Raw genomic sequence first — 11,273 nt, 5'->3', positions numbered from 1 at the left:
ATTACTGAGCTGAAAGATATGACATTTGAAGTTGTTTCGTTTGTTTGTATATGTCATATTGTCTTCTAGAATCATTGTACTAATATGGATGTGTTACTAGCAACAATAAGGACACTGATTTTTCTACACACTTGCACTCATAATCATAAAAAAGTCTGATGGTTTGAAGAACAAAAACAAGTGAAATTCCATTGTTTTATTTGCATTTTAATAGCTAGTGAGAGTGAACATTTTTTTGCTTGTCTATTGCCATTTTAACTTTATCTTTTGGAGAATTAACTATTCATATCTGTTGCTCATTTTTCTGTTAGGGCATTTTTATTTTTCTTAATGGCTTGATGGCTTAGAGTAGTTATTTTACTGCAAAGAATATTTATCCCAAACAATTTTCTCAGTTTTATTTGCTTTTTAGTTTTGTATTTCATTATAACTGGATGTGTTCTGGATTATGTCTTCTGTCCGATTATTCTTGATTTATAGAAAAGTTATATTTTTGTGTGTGTGTGTGTGTATGTGTTATTTAACTGGTAAGCTTGCTAAACGTTCATATTCATTTGAAATGTGTTTTAAGTTAATTTTGAATTTCTTATCTTTTTCTTGTCTTATTGTATTAGCTAGAAATTCAAGAACAGTGCTGCATAATAGTGGTGGTAATGGGCATCCTTGCTTTGTTCCTGACTTTAGGAATACCTTAAAGTTTAATTATTAAACATGATACTGGCTTTTGGTGTGAGATATGTGTCAAAACAAGTATGTATTTGCTAAGTAAATATCCATTTATTAGATATTTTTACAATTTTAAAATTTAACAGTAATTCCTGAATTTTTTTTTTTTTTTTTTTTTTTTTTTGGCGGTACGCGGGCCTCTCACTGCCGTGGCCTCTCCCGTTGCGGAGCACAGGCTACGGAAGCGCAGGCTCAGCGGCCATGGCTCACGGGCCCAGCCGCTCCGCGGCACGTGGGATCCTCCCGGATCGGGGCACGAACCCGCGTCCCCTGCATCGCCAGGCGGACTCTCAACCACTGCGCCACCAGGGAAGCCCAATTCCTGAATTTTATCAAATATTTTTTAGCATCTGTTTATATGAATGTGGTCTCTCTCTCAGGAGCTCTCTGTCTCTCTTGAAACAATTGCAAATTTGGAGAAAAGTTGTGAGTACAGTACAAATGACTATTTTTCCAGAATCATTTGAGAGCTTGCTGCTGACATAATACCCATCAACTCTAAATAGTTTTGTGTATATTTTCTACAAACAAGAAATATTCTCTTGCATTACCAAAATACAACCACCAAACCTAAACACCGAAACATTACTATCATCTAATCTGTAGATCCCATTCAAGTTCTGCCAAATGTCCCAGCCACTTCACAATGACACCCAGTTCAGAATCACATGCTGTCCATACAAAAAAATTATACACAAATGTCTATAGCAGCATTATTCATGATAGTCCAAACATGGAAGCAACTCAAATGTTTATCAATTGATAAATAGGTAAACGAAATGTGGTATCTCCATACAATGGAATATTATTCAGCCAGAAAAGAAGGATTGAAGTGCTGATACGTGATACAAGGTTCATGGATGAACCTTGAAAATATTATGCGAAGCAAAAGAAAACCAGTTAGTCAAGATCACATATGATCTGATTCCATTTATATGAAAGGCCCAGAATAGGCAAATCCATAGCCTGAAAGTAGATTAGTATTACCTAGGGATTGGGGAGTGTTGGGAGAGGGAATGGGGGTGTGACTACTGATGGGTGCAAGGTTTCTTTTGGGGTGATAAAAATGTTCTTAAATGGTGGTGATGGTTGCACATCTCTGTGAATGTAGTAAAAAAACATGGAAATGTATACTTTGAAAGGGTGAAATTTATGTGGTGTGAATTTTATCTTCATAAGGCTGTTATTAAAGAAAGGACTTGTATGTTGCATTTACTTCTCATGCCCCTTTGGTCTCCTTCAATATGGAACAATTGTTCAGTCTTTTCTGGGCTTTATTGACCTTGACACTTTTGAAAATTACGGGCCAGTTCTTTTGTAGATTGTTCCTCAATTTTAGGTTGTGTTCTTCACATTGTATCTTATCAAGTGGTACATGATTTCGATTTGTCCCATTACTGATGACGTTCAATTTGATCAGTTGATTAAGGTGTTATCTGTCAGGTTTCTCTCCTGTGGGGTTACTCCTTTCCCTTTTAAATAATTTTATTTTGTGGAAAGATACCTTGAAAGGGTATAAAAATCCCACTTTATCAAAGGTGTATTCATTTATTATGTTAGTGTGAACCCATGCTTTCATATTTAATTTGTCATGTTATGATCCATTACTCAGATTAATTTTTTGATGTCAAATTATCCCAGATTTGACCCACGGGAGCCCGTCAAACTGGTATCTGTGTCCTTTTAGTGTATCCCCTTCATTCCGTGAATGATCCCTTACTCTCTGGTATAAGAAGATGCTCTAGTTCATTTTGTACTTTGCCTTCCCCAGCCCTAGAATCAGCCATTTTCCCAAGAAGCCCCAGTTCCTCTTAGGAGAAAATGTTATTTAGAAACTAAGAGTTGATCTCTAAGGTATGCTCGCTGCTTTTGGGGTTTCACTGCTCCAAACCCCTCTCAGTGGACTGAGCTAGAGGATACATGTAGGTTTCTGTGTACCTACACACACACTTATATGTATGTGATTTTCTGTATTATCTGTGTTTGTCCATCCACCCATGTGTCAAAAACCATGACTTTATAGTGATACTTTTACCCCATTCCAACTCCATAAGTTTGAGTGTTCTGCGTTTCCACATTTGTAACTCCCTCCTCTAAGAGTAAGAAATCTGATTTCTGTTATCAGTAAGAGCGTTACCTATGTGATGAAACCCTGTGTAAAACCAGTCTTCCATCTACCACCACTGTTCTCTCCCCTGTGTTTGCCCTTCTCACCACACTCAAGTTCTAATACACACCCATTTCTTCTTGGCCCTAGCTACTGGCTTTTGGATTGAATTGGTCAGGAAGGGAAGGGGGACAAGACGAGAAGGAGGAGAAAGCTGTTTTTCTCTTTTGACTTATAATTTAGTGAATTATACTAATAGGTTTTTCTAATATTGACTCATCCTTGGACTTTTGCAATGTGCCCTGCTTTGATTTCTCTACTCTTTCATTTAAGATTCCTTGATAAGTTTTTTTTTAACATTTTAATTTTATTGGAATAGAGTTGATTTGCCATGTTGTGTTAGTTTCAGGTGTACAGCAGAGTGATTCAGTTACACATATACATATATTCATTCTTTTTTAGATTCTTTTCTTATATAGGTTATCACAGAATATTGAGTAGCGTTCCCTGTGCTATACAGTAGGTCCTTGTCGGTTATCTATCTTATATATAGTAGTGTGTGTCTGTTCATCCTAAACTCCTGATTTATCCCTCCCACGTTTCGCTTTTGGTAACTGTAAGTTTTCAATATCCGTAAGTCTGTTGCTGTTTTGTAAATAAGTTCATTTGTATCTTTTTTAAAAAATTAGATTCCACATATGAGTGAGATCATATGATATTCATCATTCTGTGTCTGACTTTCTGCAACATGGATTGACCTAGAGATTATCATACTAAGTGAAGTAAGTCAAGGTTTCTTGATAAGTTAATTTATTTTGCTCATCTGAAAAAGCCTTGACATGCTAGAAATTTTCTTAGACATTCCCTTAGTTTCATTCTCTTTGATTTCTACAGGGGGAATACATGGCTTTCTCCTCACTTCTTTGCGTTTTTCCAGTGCCTTTGAAAGTACCACCAGAATGATGGCTGCATTTTCAGTGGTGGAAATTATTGCTGTGTCTCAGAAGCAAGGAATCACAGGATATCTGCTTTCCAGCGGTGATATATGACTCTCATAAATGAAAGCCACACCATCATATAAACACCCTAATGAGTTTTTTTCATAGAGACAGAACAGAGATTCCTAATGTTTCTTGGAACTTCCCAAAAAACAGGGAAAGAAAAAAAATTCAACTACATGCCTGTTTGTTAGCCCAGCATTGGAAGGGAGCAGCCTTAAAGAATAATTGGTGAGTAAACCCACACCAATACCACCATCCTTCATCTCCTTCAGATCAGCCTCACGCAAAAGAATTTGTTGGAGCCCACAATCTTCTTTTAAGCCAAGAAGATTAATTGAAAAGATAAATATGCTTTGCGAAGCACTTGTATTTTGAGGAGAGATGGAATTGGGGAAGTGCCACGTAGACGTCTATCATTCTACAAATCATAATTATTGTCAGTGACCTGAAACCTGGAGCATGTTATGAGGGTTAAATAATGTCCATAGTTTTGCTCTCCGGGAATGGTTTCGTTCCCCACCTGATCTTTGCCACACTGCCTTGAGTCTTTTAGGCCTAAAGTACATAAGTTGCTTATATTTATCTGGGTAGTTGGTTAATTTGGGAGATAACCACCTTGCAGGTATAATTTTCTTCTGCTGACAGAGAACAAAGCCTGGATTCTTATCCTTTTTATGTTTCATTATTCATGCTTTCTTCCTCATCTCCTGCCAACCCTCCTACCAGTTCTGTTTAAAGAAGATATTATTTATTATATATGTATGTAGATTCCTCCAGAAAGATCTAGCTATGCCCAGGTTTGCTTGTGTGAATACACATATACCCACAGTGTAAGTGTACTTCAGTATGTTTTTTTTTCCCTTGACCAGGTCGCTCCTAAGAAACCATTAATATAACAAAAGCTGTCAAAAGATATGAAGGAAGAAAGGATGGTACTTTTTGATTATGAGGTATGAATTTATTTTTGCATGAACACTTGACCACTGGGGAACTGTGCCTTCCTGTGAAATGCATGCTCCAGCCATGCCGTTGGCCCTGGTGACCCCCAGAGAGGGTAATCCAATTATCCAGGTAAAGAAATGTCTGAAAACAAAGAATAAATAGTAGTTATATTTTGGAATTAAGCTCATTCATAAAACTGGTAGGTCACATTCATTTCAGAAGTACATCAATTAGAATACTGTGTGAGGCTGTGATTAAAACATTCATTCATTTGTTCATTCAACAAATATTTATTGAGAGCCTTCCATGCGCTAGACACTGTCCTAGGTGCTGGGGGTGTATTAATAAGCAAAGACAAACATGGTCCTTGCTGGTAAATTTAACAACTGGTTTTCCAGAAACAAAAGCCCTGTCTTTTGAGTATTTGCCAGTTTCAAGGTCTCCATATTCTGCATTACCCGGCACAGAGTCAGAACTCAAACATGGCAACCATCGTCATCACCTTTCTGTCTCGATCGTAATTCTCATCAGTATTATGTATGATGATTGTGCTTTAACAACATACTAAAAAGAAACTCATGATCTACGGAGGTAAATGTCCAAGACTGGTGTTCAGGAGTGTGTGAGTGTGTGCGTATAAAGGTAAAGAAAAGCAGAGAAGGGTCTGAAAGGATGCACACTGGATTTGGTATGGTTACCTCAAAAAGATGTGGGATTGAGTGGAAGTTAACTATCAAAGTGGGACTTCTTTTCTTTTACTAAAAATCTGTACAGTTTGAATTTTCATGAGTATGGATTAATTTTATAATTTTTAAAGAAAATTTGCACTGTCCAAGTTAAACAAGCATAGCTCTCTCACATGATGGCAGTCCAACAGTGACCAAATGCCTAGTAGTAGATAAAGGGTGGTTATTATGGGAGAGTCAGGTACCATAATATATGAATCATTGTAGATGGAGTCATCGTTAAATGATTGTTAGGTGGTTTTCCTGGTGAAAAGTGACTTCAGCTGTTGACAGAAGATGAAATAGAATCAAGACACTTGACAAGTGTTCCAGTTGCTGTAGAACAAACCACTCCAAAACAGCAACTGAAAATAATGACAGTGTTTATTTTGCTCACAGATTTGCAGGTGGGGTGGGTGGGGACATTTTGTCCCTTCTCTACTTGGCATCAGGTGGGGTGACTGGCGGGCGGAAGGTGGAATCATCTGAAGGGCACTCACTCACGTGTCTGGTGGTTGATGCTGACTGTTGGCCGGGACCAACATGGGGCCGTGGCTGGAGCACCTACCTGTGGCCCTTCATACGGCCGCTCATCTTCCCCACAGTATGGTGGCTGGGTTCCAGAGGTGAGTGTCCCAAGAGAGAGCCGGGTGGAAGCTGTATCAGCTTTTATGACCTAACCTTGAAAGTCACACAGCATCACTTTCTTCACATTCTCTTGCTCAAGGTAGTCACGAAGCATTGCCCAGGTGCCGAGAGAGGAAAACTGGACTCTACCTCTGGATGGGTAAGTAGCAAGTTCTACAGGAACATGTGGGACTGGGAATACTAACGTGGCCATTTTTGGAAAATACAACCTGCCCCAATAAGTCCTCTCCTTTCTGATGTGGTCTGTACTACATATCTACAGAGCAAATATGGAAAATTGCCCAGATCCTCTTGGCTGCCCTGCTGCATGTAAGTATACTACAGTTTCACCTTTACTCCAAAAACCATATTCGTGCATTGTGAAAGCTGTAAATTCTTATGTGAGAAACAAAAAGAATTTTAGTATTAGAAGATCATATTTCCCACGCTTAGCACAACCATGGTTTTTAAAACAATTTCCCCGTGTGCTGTCAAATTTGCCTTAACCTAAAAGGGAGATTGACACATTACAGGCATGGTGAAAGTCTACCTTTATTGGTTGGACCCGGGAAGCTGGTGGGTTTGTATTATTTTTATCTCTGAGCTTACTTGTCACATACAACAAAAGATAGAGCACAGAGGAGAGATTCATGAAAATGAATGGTTTGCAATGGAATTTCAAATATTCTTCTTAAATGCACATTGGTGTTATTACCTACCAGCCACGCTATTCAAGACTATGTTAAGTCTGTTTATTTTTAAAATTTTATTTTATTTATTTTTGGCTGCGTTGGGTCTTCGTTGCTGCGCACGGGCTTTCTCTAGTTGAGGTGAGCGGGGGCTACTCTTCATTGCAGTGCGCGGGCTTCTCGTTGCGGTGGCTTCTCTTGTTGCGGAGCACGGGCTCTAGGCGCGCGGGCTTCAGTACTTGTGGCACACGGGCTTAGTTGCTCCGCAGCACGTGGGGGTCTTCCTGGATGGACCAGGTCTCTAACCCGTGTCTGGCAGGCAGATTCTTAACCACTGCACCACCAAGGAAGTCCCAAGGCTCTGTTGTTTAATATGTTGAGAGTCAGATGCATTTCTCATTTTTTGTTAAGGTTTGAGTCAACTTACTCATTTGTATCCCTAGTGTCCTTGGTTCCCACTAGGGCATGCATGCATAGAAAACATATTTACATAGACTGGCACTTAGAGAATTGTCAGAAAACATCCAATTAATGGAGTCTACTAAGTTCAAATCTCCTTTTACTTTACGGTATGAATTATTATCCCCAAATCAGCTGTAAATTAGATCTGCAGGGATTCTAGTTTTTAAAAACTCTATTACTGTTAATTTTTATTTCTTTGAACATAACCAAGTTCTTTCCTCATTGCAGATGTGGTCATCATGTAACCAAAGTCTTAAAAACGAAGCTCTTTTGGCGATTGACATGTGAAACAAACAAAAAAGAAAAAAACCAGACTTTCACATTGCCTTTTAAAGTGTGAAAAACAGCTTGTATTCATGGTTGGGTAAATCAGTCAAATTGAATTTTAACAAAGTTTTGCCTCCTAATATTTTCTTGTTTAGACTCAAGACAGCCATAAGACATTTCGTTTTAGCTCAGTCCACATTTTATTCTTCAGAAATTTGTTAAAGATTTGAAACTTTCTCCAGTCTGTTCTCTCCCACCTCTACAGCGCCAAAGTAACAAAAGGAGCAAGGTCAGTGCCTGTATCTTCCCTGAAACAGCATAAATGGAATTCAAATATTGTGAGCCCAGATTCTTATGTTCATTGATGTATCCTTGTAAAGAACATTTACTGATATGTCCAGCTCAGACAATTATGCGAACCATTAGCCAAGACAATAAACATGGCTGTTCTTCAGCTCACCTGGGGGAGCTTTTATAAAATACTGATTCTTTGTTCCACTCCCCAAAGATGTTGGCTCACAGGCCGAGTATGAGGCCAAGGAATCTATACTCTACAAAAGTCCCTCTTATGATTCTGGGTGTCAGCCCATGGTGGGAATGACAATTTGCTAACTTTTAAAGTAACTTTTGTGAAGTAAGATGTTTTGCCTTGATAGGGTTTTTATAGCTCAAAACAAAGGGATATTATGTTTGAATTTCTATCATTGTTACATTTTACAATAGGAATCCAGGCTTTATCTAAACTTTCATATATTGACTTTACAGTAGAAGCTACAGCTTTATTAAAAAAAGGAGGGGGAGATTTAGTTCATAACTCTCATCATTATTTCCGTCTCTAGTTTTGTATTTGGGCTGAAATATATTTTATATGTAAATAATGTTATATATAATAATAATGATTACTATCATTATCTGGTAAAATTTTTCTTTTACATCCTTTAGGCTCCTCTAGCTGGAACTCATGAAGTAAATGAAGAACTACAAACAATTTATTATGGTTAGAGGATATGAATGGGGCATGCCTCATAAAAGTGGCAATTTTTGTATAGAGCCACAAAGGATACCTAAGATTTCTACAGATAGAGGAAACAGAATAAGCAAAGGCACAGATGCTTGAACTTGCCTGGCACATTCAAGGATGTAGGTAAGTGTAGCCAGCGTACGAGATAATGGGAGATATCCATGGCTTAAAATAGTCAATCTTCAGCAGTGGGGGCAAAGAATTCTGTCTCGGTTCTATTTCCAATTGTCTGGAGTGGCTTTTTGAAAAAGTGTGTTAAGATGGATTCTGAGGATGCATCTGGCTCTGAGGTTGATTAGGGATCAGCTATGGCCAGAAGACCAGGCAGCAGAAAATCAGTGTATTTTCTATTCCTAGTCTACGTGCTGTACCTTTTGGGCATGTATTCTTGATCTTAGTGTTTTTTTCCACACTTTCTCTTAATTTGGTATATACATTCAATGTCTTTGTCCTGCTTTTAATTCTCCCTGTGGTATCTTAGATTATATGTTGATCTTTGAGGGGTTCATGAAATACTGATCCTTTGAGAAAGGTGTTTTGCCTTTGGCTGCCCTTCTAACCCTATGGGTGGGCACTGTGAGTGGACTTTGCTGGAACATATTGAAGTGGTGAGAACCGGATGACTACAACCCGGTGTTCGCTTCTGAATTCCTGAATCAGCGATCGAGTCAAAGGGTGACTGATGAGCTATTAAGCTGATTTGCTGCATTTATGGATTTCCGTTTAAAAGCTGATGGGGCACAGACATATGTTTCTCCAGAAGAAAAAGAGCTAACGTAGAAATTAGGTCCTACTTCAGTTTTACCAAGAAAAGTTTACACTGATTGTCAAAGCACCTGTATTATTATACATGTAAATATTGATTGATGTAATCAATTTACCAGTTTTCAGAAACAAATCTGAATACTGTACATGCTGCAAGGAAATTTTAAAATGCATATTTCTTCAAAACTGTAATTTCTGTGAAACCTCTTTTTGTTCCCACTTTTTTTGGTTATATCTAGCAGTCTCATTTGGACAAAATATATAGGCTCTTCATTAATACTACTTGAAGACTTTATATTTAATTAGCATGTGTCTTCACTTCTAAGGCTTTCTTGGGGCCACATTTTAACACTCTAAAATCGGGCTATGTGCATTGTAATCCCTGTGAACGTTTCGTGTCGCATTTTCCGTGTCTTTTCCTTCTCTGGCCTCCCCATACCAAAAAGCTGTTAATAAATCTAGGCTGCTTCTTGGCTATTTTAGAATCCAGGAAGCGTGGAAAGTGCATGCGTGGAGGATGGATGACTTTCTTTGATTTTGCCAAAAGGAGAGAATGAGAACTTGATAAATAAGGCAGAAGAAGAATTGCTTTGACTGGAGATTTCGAAACCAGCTCTCCTCTTCCCCTGCATTTTGAATGGGGCTCCGTGAACATCTGAAAGCTGGAAGTGGGTCATGACTTTTTCTGCAGTGTCTTAAAGGAGCAAAAAAATGATGGATCAGCTGCTTATAATCACTTTGTTTCCAGTATTTTAAAATTGGTTTAGTAAGCTAATGACGTCAATCATTGCTGGTGCTAGACGGAACATTTTTACCTAGAGATTAAAAACCTTAGAAAGTTAAGTCTTTCCTAAAAATGTTTATATTGGAGTACAGTTGATTAAGAATGTTGTGTTAGTTTCATAGTTTCAGGTGTACAGCACAGTGATTCAGTTATACATGTATCCATTCTTTTTCTAATTCTTTCCCCTTTTAGGTTATTACAGAAGATTGAGCAGAGCCCCCTGTGCTGTACAGCAGGTCCTTGTTGGTTTTCTACGTTATATTACAGCAGTGTGTATATGCTCTGCCCCTCTGTCTCCTGCATACCCACTGCCACTGTCCAGACTTCCCGCATCCTTCTCCGGGACACTTCAGGTAATGCCTGTGTTCATTCACTATCTTGCAGAGAATGTTCTTCCTCTTCTTCCTCCAATATTCTTCATTCAGGTGAGCTCACCAGTTTTCAGAAAAACAGGTACGATCTTTATTTAAATATAGTTGATTTGTAATGATGTGTTAGTTTCAGGTACACAGAAAAGTGATTCAGATATATAGATAGATTCTTTTTTAGATTCTTTTCCATTATAGGTTATTATAAGATATCGAGTATAGTTCCCTGTGCTATGCAGTAGGTCCCTGTTTGTTATGTATTTTATATATAGTAGTGTGTATATTTTAATCCCAAACTCCAATTTATCCCTCCCCTCTACTTTTCCTCTTTGGTAACCATAAATTTGTTTATCTAAGTCTGTGACTCTGTTTCTGTTTCATAAATAAGTTCATTTGTACCATTTTTTTAGATTCCACATATAAGCGGTATCATATATTTGTCTTTCTCTGTCTGACTTACTTCACGTAGTATGATAATCTCCAGGTCCATCCATGTTGCTGCAAATGGCATAACTTCATTCTTTTCTATGGATGAGTAGTATTCCATTGTGTGTATGTACCACATCTTCCATTCATGTGTTGATGGACACTGAGGCTGCTTCCAGGTCTTGGCTGTTGTAAAATAGTGCTTCAGTGAACATTTGGGGTGCGTGTATCTTTTCTTTTTTGAATTTTATTTATTTTATACAGCAGGCTCTTATTATCTGTTTTATACATCTTAGTGTATATAGGTCAATCCTAATCTCCCAGTTCATCCCACCACCACCACCCACCGCCCCTGCTTTCTCC

The 11,273-nt window shown here is 38.2% G+C and overlaps 1 long non-coding RNA gene across 1 annotated transcript; it reads left to right on the top strand.

Annotated features, from left to right (window-relative positions):
* The first annotated feature begins 8,561 nt into the window (after nucleotides 1-8,561).
* Nucleotides 8,562-10,494, top strand: LOC112392552 (uncharacterized). The gene is made up of 3 exons (XR_003001707.1): nucleotides 8,562-8,690; nucleotides 9,816-10,000; nucleotides 10,309-10,494. It is a non-coding gene; the product is annotated as an uncharacterized LOC112392552 (long non-coding RNA).
* Nucleotides 10,495-11,273: the final 779 nt, after the last annotated feature.

This window comes from Neophocaena asiaeorientalis, unplaced genomic scaffold, assembly GCF_003031525.2.
Source record: "Neophocaena asiaeorientalis asiaeorientalis breed wild unplaced genomic scaffold, Neophocaena_asiaeorientalis_V1.1 scaffold256, whole genome shotgun sequence".
NCBI classification, from domain to species: domain Eukaryota; kingdom Metazoa; phylum Chordata; class Mammalia; order Artiodactyla; family Phocoenidae; genus Neophocaena; species Neophocaena asiaeorientalis.
The sequence above is the reverse complement of the archived record's forward strand: the minus strand, read 5'-3'. Positions and strand labels throughout refer to the sequence as shown.